The sequence below is a fragment of the Mandrillus leucophaeus genome, unplaced genomic scaffold, assembly GCF_000951045.1.
Source record: "Mandrillus leucophaeus isolate KB7577 unplaced genomic scaffold, Mleu.le_1.0 Scaffold308, whole genome shotgun sequence".
NCBI classification, from domain to species: domain Eukaryota; kingdom Metazoa; phylum Chordata; class Mammalia; order Primates; family Cercopithecidae; genus Mandrillus; species Mandrillus leucophaeus.
The window spans coordinates 841,152-848,574 of record NW_012103232.1 but is presented as its reverse complement, the minus strand read 5'-3'; the positions used below and the strand labels follow the sequence as shown (position 1 = coordinate 848,574).

General features: G+C 44.7%; 1 protein-coding gene across 1 annotated transcript in view; it reads left to right on the top strand.

The window, feature by feature from the left end:
• The window catches only part of MAPK1 (mitogen-activated protein kinase 1), a 63,778-nt gene extending 59,956 nt beyond the window's left edge, over positions 1 to 3,822 (top strand). The window contains exon 8 of the mRNA XM_011987351.1: positions 2,161 to 3,822. The gene's annotated coding sequence lies outside the window, so the exon portion shown is untranslated. The remainder of the gene's footprint in view (positions 1 to 2,160) is intronic.
• Positions 3,823 to 7,423: the final 3,601 nt, after the last annotated feature.

Here is a 7,423-nt window from a genome sequence, read left to right as displayed (position 1 = left end):
AGATCAAGACCATCCTGGCTAACACGGTGAAACCCTGTCTCTACTAAAAATACAAAAAATTAGCCGGGCGTGGTGGCGGGCGCCTGTAGTCCAGCTGTTCGGGAGGCTGAGGCAGAAGAACGGCTTGAACCTGAAAGGCGGAGCTTGCAGTGAACCGAGATAGCGCCACTGCACTCCAGCCTGGGAGACACAGCGAGACTCCGTCTCAAAAAAAAAAAAAAAAAGCTGAACATGCCTACTACCTGTGACAAGCCTCATTCCTACCCAGCCCATATCCTCAGTCTCCTACCCTGTGAGGCGGGTGAAGGTAGAGGTCAGTGCTCAACTTCCTTCTTCATCCGCCTGATTGTGAATTTTCTCAGGTGGATTGATCAGTAGGGGCATGAACCGCATTTCCCTTTGGTTTATTGAAGATGAAAGCATTTTAGGGCAGCTTAACGTCCTGCCAACCCATAGGTTTGGCTGCAGTTCACCTCTACATAAAAGAGACTACTTCTCCCTCTCAGCCCATCTCCAAGTCCACAGTTTGGCTATAACACCCGTTCTTCTTGCCCCAACTCTTGAGTGGCAGATGAAAACCATAGCTCTGAAAGTGCTCTGTGAAATAATAAGTGATACTCTGCTAGATTTTCATGCTGGAAAACATTTCACACCAATGAGAATCTCCAAAGGGAAGAGTCTGTTTTGTTTGCATTTTGAGACACTTGGTTGCCCCAGTGGCCTTCTCCACCTTCATCCGAACCACAGAATGCAAAACATGATTTGAGTGGCTGTTTTCACTTTTAAGGATGGGACAGGTTGGGTGCAGTGGCTCATGCCTGTAATCCCAGCACTTTGGGAGGCCTAGGTAAGTGGATCATTTGAGGTCAGGGAAACCAGTCTGGCCAACATGATGAAACCCTGCCTCTACTAAAAATATAAAAATTAGCTGGGTGTAGTAGGAGGTGCCTGTAGTCCAAGCTACTTGGGAGGCTACAGCAGGAGAATTACTTGAACCTGGGAGGCAGAGGTTGCAGGGAGCCGAGAGTGCACTACTGCACTCTAGCCTGGGCAACAGAGTGAAACTGTCTCAAAAAAAAAAACCGGATGGGACAGAGTGATCGATAGCTGGGAGTGAAGTTCACTCATTATGTACAGTGGAAGCCATGAGGCAGTGGCTCTGCAGGTGTGGCTGCTCTGTGCCCACCCCTAGCAATCTGTTCTAGCAAGCCCTCCAGGTGCTTTCCAGGCTAGCATCTGAGAACCACTGGCCTGTAAACAGTTGGAGTAGATTTGGTTTGGAATAGAATTTCTCCAAGTAAAAGTAGAGACATTGGAAAAACAGGGAAAGCGTGCTGCTTGTGCTTGCCTGGTGTGATACTCCAGGTGGGCCCTGGCCGGGCATAGAGAGTGAGGGAAATGCTTCCTTTCAGGGCGCTGGTTCAGAGGCCTCATGGGAACATAGCTGTCAGGTCACCTCTGACCTGCGTGATCAGCACCTCTCCTGCCTGTGGGAACCAGTCACAGCTCCTTGCTAAAACCCCAGCCCATTACCCCCACTCACACTTCCCACCAGGACTGTTTCGCCCTCAGTCAGAGAAAATGTGAGCATTATTAACAGGGCACTGTCCCCTGACTGTGCAGTTAACTCTGTCCTAGCTGGTCATTTAGAGAGAGACTTGCTAAGAATAGGAGGCAGCAGAAGACCCTTTTGCGTAAAGATGTATTATTTTACAAAGGCCCTTAAACTCTAATTTTGACCATGGAGTAGTGTTGGATATCTTAGTATATGTGCTGCCGAAGCGAGCACTAGTGTTGGATATCTTATGATAAATAAAGGGCATCTTGGGAACACTGCAGTCAGTGTAGGCTGGGGGAGTGGTGTCTCTCCTATGAGTGTTGTGGAAACCACCTCAGAACTGTCTGAGAGAAGGTGCCTGTGGAGTGAGGGCTGACCCTGGCCCCTTCAGAACTGCCGTGTGTTACTCTTGCCCAAGTGTGTCCAATGAGATGGCCATTTTGCAGGAGTTTTTTTCCCGTTTTCTATTTTCATAATGCTATTGCTGCTGCTGCTGTTTTAATGTGGTTCACTCTTGTCACTTTTGTGTTTTGTGATGCTGATGACAATGTTGTTTTCACATGACTCACTCTTAACTCAGTGATCTGTTTGTGTTTCTGTAGGACAAGGGCTCAGAGGACTGGACGTGCTCAGACATCGGTATTCTTCTTCCCAGTTCTTGACCCCTGGTCCTGTCTCCAGCCCGTCTTGGCTTATCCACTTTGACTCCTTTGAGCCGTTTGGAGGGGCGGTTTCTGGTAGTTGTGGCTTTTATGCTTTCAAAGAATTTCTTCAGTCCAGAGAATTCCTCCTGGCAGCCCTGTGTGTGTCACCCATTGGTGACCTGCGGCAGTATGTACTTCAGTGCACCTACTGCTTACTGTTGCTTTAGTCACTAACCGCTTTCTGGTTTGAAAGATGCAGTGGTTCCTCCCTCTCCTGAATCCTTTTCTACATGATGCCCTGCTGACCATGCAGCCGCACCAGAGAGAGATTCTTCCCCAGTTGTCTCTAGTCACTGGCATCTCACTTTATGATAGGGAAGGCTACTGCCTAGGGCACTTTAAGTCAGTGACAGCCCCTTATTTGCACTTCACCCTTTGACCATAACTGTTGCCCCAGAGCAGGAGCTTGTGGAAATACCTTGGCTGATGTTGCAGCCTGCAGCAAGTGCTTCCGTCTCGGGAATCCTTGGGGAGCACTTGTCCACGTCTTTTCTCATATCATGGTAGTCACTAACATATATAAGGTATGTGCTATTGACCCAGCTTTTAGAAATGCAGTCATTTTTCTAGATAAAAAGGAAGTACTGCACCCAGCAATGTCACTCTGTAGACTTACTGTGGTCACTTGTACCATATAGAGGTGTAACACTTGCCAAGAAGCATTATGTGCAGTACTTAATGTTTGTAAGACTTACAAAAAAAAGATTTAAAGTGGCAGCTTCACTCGGCATTTGGTGAGAGAAGTACAAAGGTTGCAGTGCTGAGCTGTGGGTGGTTTCTGGGGATGTCCCAGGATGGAACTCCACACGCTGGTGCACATACGCCTTTGAGCTACTTCAAATGTGCGTGTTTCAGTAACCATGTTCCATGCCTGAGGATTTAGCAGAGAGGAACACTGCGTCTTTAAATAAGAAAGTATACAGTTCTTTTTCCTTCTACAGCATGTCAGCATCTCAAGTTCGTTTTTCAACCTACAATATAACAATTTGTAATAAAGCCTCCACGAGCTCATGACATGAAGCACTGTTTGTCGTCAAGTACTCAAATATTTCTGATACTGCTGAGTCAGACCGTCAGAAAAAGCTAGCACTAACTCGTGTTTGGAGCTCTATCCATATTTTACTGATCTCTTTAAGTATTTGTTCCTGCCACTGTGTACTGTGGAGTTGACTCGGTGTTCTGTCCCAGTGCGGTGCCTCCTCTTGACTTCCCCACTGCTCTCTGTGGTGAGAAATTTGCCTTGTTCAATAATTACTGTACCCTCGCATGACTGTTACAGCTTTCTGTGCAGAGATGACTGTCCAAGTGCCACATGCCTACAATTGAAATGAAAACTCTATTGTTACCTCGATTGAGTTGTGTTCCACAGAAAATGCTATCCAGCAGATCATTTAGGAAAAATAATTCTATTTTTAGCTTTTCATTTCTCAGCTGTCCTTTTTTCTTGTTTGATTTTTGACAGCAATGGAGAATGGGTTATATAAAGACTGCCTGCTAATACGAACAGAAACGCATTTGTAATTCATGAAAATAAATGTACATCTTCTATCTTCACATTCATGTTAAGATTCAGTGTTGCTTTCCTCTGGATCAGCGTGTCTGAATGGACAGTCAGGTTCAGGTTGTGCTGAACACAGAAATGCTCACAGGCCTCACTTTGCCGCCCAGGCACTGGCCCAGCACTTGGGTTTACATAAGATGAGTTAGAAAGGTGTTTCTGTAGGGTCCTTTTTACCTCTGCTCAGCGGAGAATCGATTCTGTCAGGTTCCTTTATTCACAATCTTAGGTCTCAAATATTCTGTCAAACCCTAACGAAGAAGCCCCATCTCAGGTTGGATTCCCTGGTTCTTTCTAAAGAGGGCCTGCCCGCGTGCCCCAGAGCTGCTGCTGGGCACAGCCGAGTGTTGGGAAGGGCCGCCCCGCAGCGTGCAGTCCTCACCACCCAGCCCAGGGTGCTCACGCTCACCACTCCTGTGGCCGAGGAAGGATAGCCGGCTCATCCCCGGAAAACAGACCCACATCTCTATTCTTGCCCCGAAATACGCCGTTTTCACTTGCGTGCTCAGAGCTGCCATCTGAAGGTCCACACAGCATTGACAAGACACAGAAATTTGACTGTTACCTGATAACACTGATAAGTCAGTTTTCATTTTTAAAACATTGACAGTTTTATTACTCTTGTTTCTTTATACTTTTTAAATGGAAAGTTAGTATTATGAGGTTAATTTGCAATCCTCTTCTAATTAGAAAACCACAGCCTTGGCCGGGCGCGGTGGCTCAAGCCTGTAATCCCAGCACTTTGGGAGGCCGAGACGGGCGGATCACGAGGCCAGGAGATCGAGACCATCCTGGCTAACACAGTGAAACCCCGTCTCTACTAAAAAAATACAAACCTAGCCGGGCGAGGTGGCGGGTGCCTGTAGTCCCAGCTACTCGGGAGGCTGAGGCAGGAGAATGGCGTGAAGCCGGGAGGCGGAGCTTGCAGTGAGCTGAGATCCGGCCACTGCACTCCAGCCTGGACGACAGAGCTAGACTCCGTCTCAAAAAAAAAAAAAAAAAAAAACCACAGCCTTGGCTACTAACATCTGGAGACTATGAGCTCCTTCCCATTCCCCTTCCTGGTACTGTGGAGTCAGATTGGCATGAAACCACTAACTTCATTCTAGAATCATTGTAGCCATAAGTTGTGTGCTTTTTATTAATCATGCCAAACATAATGTAACAGGGCAGAGAATGGTCCTAACCAAGGTACCTATGAAAAGCGCTAACTATCATGTGTAGTAGATGCATCATTTTGGCTCTTCTTACATTTGTAAAAATGTACAGATTAGGTCATCTTAGTTCATATTAGTGACACTGAACAGCACCTCCACTATTAGTATGTTCAAATAAGCTTTCAGACTAATAGCTTTTTTGGTGTCTAAAATGTAAGCAAAAAATTCCTGTTGAAACATTCCAGTCCTTTCATTTAGTATAAAAGAAATACCGAACAAGCCAGTGGGATGGATTTGAAAGAACTCATCGTGAGGACTCTGTCCTGACACAGGTTCTCAAAGCTAGCAGAGATATGCAGACATTGTGGCATCTGGGTAGAAGAATAGTGTATTCGGTGTGCCATGCACAGTGTGTGGTCTGTGCACACTCATTCCTTATGCTCTTGGGCACAGGCAGTGGGTGTAGATGTAACCGGTAGCTTTGACAAGCTACATGTGGCTCACCAGTGGTTGTCTCTAAGGAATCGCAAAGGTAAACTACCCACACCGCATGCCACATAATATTTCAACCATTCAGAGGAGACTGTTTTCTCTTTATTTGCTTATATGTTAATATGGTTTTTAAATTGGTAACTTTTATATAGTATGGTAACAGTATGTTAATACACACATACATGTGCACACATGCTTTGAGTCCTTCCATAATACTTTTATATTTGTAAATCAATGTTTTGGAGCAATCCCAAGTTTAAGGGAAATATTTTTGTAAATGTAATGGTTTTGAAAATCTGAGCAATCCTTTCGCTTATACATTTTTAAAGCATTTGTGCTTTAAAATTGTTATGCTGGTGTTTGAAACATGATACTCCTGTAGTGCAGATGAGAAGCTATCACAGTGAATATGCGGTTTCTCTTACGTCATCCACCTTGACACGATGGGTCAGAAACAAATGGAAATCCAGAGCAAGTCCTTCAGGGTTGCACCAGGTTTACCTAAAGCTTGTTGCCTTTTTTTGTGCTGTTTATCCGTGTAGAGCACTCAAGAAAGTTCTGAAACTGCTTTGTATCTGCTTTGTACTGTTGGTGCCTTCTTGGTATTGCACCCCAAAATTCTGCATAGACTATTTAGCATAATGGTAAGTTAAAAAATGTTAAAGGAAGATTTTATTAAGAATCTGAATGTTTATTCATTATATTGTTACAATTTAACATTAACATTTATTTGTGGTATTTGTGATTTGGTTAATCTGTATAAAAATTGTAAGTAGAAAGGTTTATATTTCATCTTAATTCTTTTGATGTTGTAAACGTACTTTTTAAAAGATGGATTATTTGAATGTTTATGGCACCTGACTTGTAAAAAAAAAAAACTACAAAAAAATCCTTAGAATCATTAAATTGTGTCCCTGTATTACCAAAATAACACAGCACCGTGCATGTATAGTTTAATTGCAGTTTCATTCGTGAAAGCGTGAAATTGTCTAGTCCTTCATTACGTTCCCCAGATGTCTTCCAGATTTGCTCTGCGTGTAGTAACTTGTGTTAGGGCTGTGAGCTGCTCCTCGAGTTGAATGGGGATGTCAGTGCTCCCTAGGGTTCTCCAGGTGGTTCTGCAGACCTTTGCCTATGGGGGGAGGTAGGCGGAGCCTACACCCATCTCCTCATTCTCCTGAACTTCAGCAGCCCCACTGCTGGGCAGATGTCCTGGGCAACCCCTTGTTTCAGAGCAAGAAGTCATAAAGATAGGGGTTCTTGTACATTTGGTTCTTACCAATATTGGGCATTATGCAATGACTTATTTACAAAACAAAGATACTGGAAAATGTTTTGGATGTGGTGTTGTGGAAAGAGCACAGACCTGGGACTCATCCAGCTGGGTTCAGAACTGTCCCCTGCTTAGAACTGCAGCTGGCTGTGGGCCAGTCATTCTGCATCTCTGCTTTCTTTCTCTGCTTCAAACTGTCAGCTGTAAAGTGGAAGCAGTATTACTTGCCTTGTATATGGTAAAGATTATAAAAATACATTTCAACTGTTTAGCATAGTACTTCAAAGCAAGTACTCAGTAAATAGCAAGTCTTTTTAAATGCTGCTGTATTTCATTAAATTTTGTTGTAAGGTCTCACCAAAATGCCTGCAGACGTATCTGCTAATCTGAGAGGAAACCCTCCTGTCAGAAACCTTCAGGGAAGTGAGCTGATCACACGTAAACTGGGAGTTTGCAATGGGGTATTTGAAGCACCGTGGGAGTATTCCACTGGCCCTTTCCCTGAGAGACTTAACACTCTCCCTGTTGTCCAGATTCTGTAGAAAGCGATCAGAATAATCATCTTCCTTGTTCAGCAGAGAAACCTGGTCCCATTTTCCCCGCTTTGTGATGGGCTCCTCCTCTCAGCAGTAGCTCAGCAGTTCCAGATGGCAGTTCGGACCGGTATCTAGGCTGGCTGGT